Source organism: Triticum urartu, chromosome 3 (assembly GCF_003073215.2).
Source record: "Triticum urartu cultivar G1812 chromosome 3, Tu2.1, whole genome shotgun sequence".
NCBI lineage: Eukaryota > Viridiplantae > Streptophyta > Magnoliopsida > Poales > Poaceae > Triticum > Triticum urartu.
Genome location: NC_053024.1, coordinates 59,851,783 through 59,854,441, shown reverse-complemented (window position 1 = coordinate 59,854,441; position 2,659 = coordinate 59,851,783). Strand labels below are relative to the sequence as shown.

The following is a 2,659-nucleotide window of genomic DNA, read 5'->3' as shown; positions in this document are numbered from 1 at the left end:
TTGTCTAGATTTAGTCAGTTCAGCTAATTTTTCCTTGTTGGGTGATTTTGATCTTCCCTCCAAGTCCAACTAAAAATTACATAGAAGCCTTGCAATAACTATGTCTCATTTGACTATCTAGATAATGATCATGTTTAATCAAACATTTATCGCTACACACACTCCAAGTGTCGTAACTGTCACACTTTCCAAGAAAAGGTAAATGAAGAAAGTGGAATTGTAACAATCAAGAACAGAAAAAATAATTAGACTCCCGCGTCAATTATTTGGATTGGAATTAGGATCCTCTACTCTAGTCGTCCTCTTCTATTTCGGGTAGTACCTCAGCCCGTTCTTGCCTTCCTTTATCGAATCTATTAGTAGTTGAACTTTTTAACATATGCCTTTATTTACTCATTTATAGGCATCCCCTTCTCTTCAAGTAATTTCTGCGCCCGGTTCCTGATCAAGTGTTGGAAAAAAGCAAGAATACGATGCTTTGTTTTGAAAATAAGAAAAAGTATATATTATAGAACTTTCCATTCCTTCATGATGATTTATTTGAAAATGGTATACATGTGGAAATTCTGATGTTTGTTGTTCATTTTTACATTTCATTTTTGTACTCGCAACTATATATGTATCTTAATAATGTTGCTTAATTTTGTAGGAAGCACTTGAAAATCCAAATTTGCTTGATGAACTAGATACTCACCGACCAGAGAAAACCAAGTCTTTACAACATCGAAGAAAAGAGAGAGAAACTATATCTGGGAGAAGGAATCATGGGAAGATGAATAATACTAAGAAGAAGAAGAAGGTGGATACACAAAATTTTATTAACAATGATAAACCTGACAAAGTGGGAAAACCAAGAGATATGGGAAAATCTCCCCCTCGTCAGGGTATTCTAAAGTACATGAAGCACACATCTATGAAATTGGCCAAGGAGAAGCATATCAATTCAGAAGGCAAGGAAGTAATAGAACACTGCTGCAACTCAGTAAAGCGTGTCAAATTCTCAAAAAGAGATGTTGCACTTGGCAGTAAGATGCAAAGACATGAGCTTCCCAAATGAGGAACTCTCCATAAGCTCCTCTTGGATGCTATGGCTTCTTCATCATCTTCATCATCATGTTCATCTATAGAAGAAGACAAATGCATGATGGATAATAGAAGTAGTTCTAATATGCCCAATGAAGCCTTCACTAAGACTACAGAAGCAAATAAGCATAGCGATCATGAGTACTCTATCGAGCCTACTAACAAAGAGATGTCTGCTATGATTGATCTAAATATTGCATTACCATAATGGACTGGTTTTGACTGCAGGTATGTTTCAAATTTAGAGATCCCAATATTGAGCATACATGTGATGAAACTTTAAATTATTATTTTTGTGACAAATGAAACTCTAAATCATGGTGTCTTTGATGCAGAGAAAACTGGAGCCAACCACCCACTACTGACTTAGAAAATGCAGAGAATTCAAGTTCTGTAGGCACATGTTTGTGTGATGAGGCAATCAAAGTTCCTAACATAGACATGGTTGGTCCTCCATTGAGTTCAAGGGAACCCAATGAGATTCATCATGGTTGCAGTAATGTTTTAGTAAAAGATACTATGAATACGAGGTGCTTATCCACCAATCTGAATCATGGTGGTTCTGAGTTGAACCTACAAGAGGGTAGTCCTTCTGCACGACAAACAATCCGTTTGATGGGTAACGATCTTGTAGTTTGCAAGACCAGTGGTGAATCATTTGTTGAAATTGCACAGAAACACACAGGTAATTAACTTCCACCAATGAATATCCTAGGGAAAATGTTTCCTTACCACAAGAACATTATTGTTTCTCTTTACAAGCTCAAGATTTCCCTAATTTTGCAGTAAATTTGACCAATACAACTCAAGATTCAACATATCATTCAAGGACAAGCCAATACCATTTTGAATACAGGACTCAACATGTTCTTAGTCACATTGTTCCTATAGCTAATGTTGGTGATCGATTGCCATATGAAAACAGGTACGAGCATTTTGCAAACTCACGGACCAATCATCCTTTTCTATCGGGGAGTCCACCCCTTCCCAACCATGGTAGTGCAACATCCCATGAGAATCTTCTGCCCCTTGGTGTTATTTCTCAGATCCTATTGTCCGGACCAAGGGGAAGAAAATTGCCCTCGAGGAGGAAAGATTGATGATCACCTCCATGGTAGAGACAAAGAAGATTAAGGAGCGAGAGCAAGCGCTCATGCTCATGGATGCTTCAATATTGGATGAGACGTCAGAACAATATTGGGAGCAAGCTCGTTGTGAGATCTTAGGAGTGCCAAAACATTCATCAATCTTGCCAAGATCAAATGTACTTGGGAACTGGAAGTAGCAATGTGGGTGCTTGATCATTCTCAATGTTGCCTCTGGTTTCTTTTAGATGAACTTTGCTTTATGTTATTTCTACCATATGAACTACACTATTGATTTTGGTATGACTTGTGAACTTGTGTGATTTGAATTTGATTTCACATATTCATATTTGAAATTCTATTGAAATGTGTGCATTGAAACATAACATTTAATTAAATATCTTGTTGAGATGATGTGGGAATGAGCTCTACATATTTTTTCGGAAAGGAGGAATACCCCCGGCCTTCATCAAGCGATGCACACAACCATT

The 2,659-nt window shown here is 37.3% G+C and overlaps 1 pseudogene; it reads left to right on the top strand.

The window, feature by feature from the left end:
- Nucleotides 1-655: 655 nt before the first annotated feature.
- Nucleotides 656-2,368, top strand: LOC125546654 (annotated as a pseudogene).
- The last annotated feature ends 291 nt before the right edge of the window (nucleotides 2,369-2,659 follow it).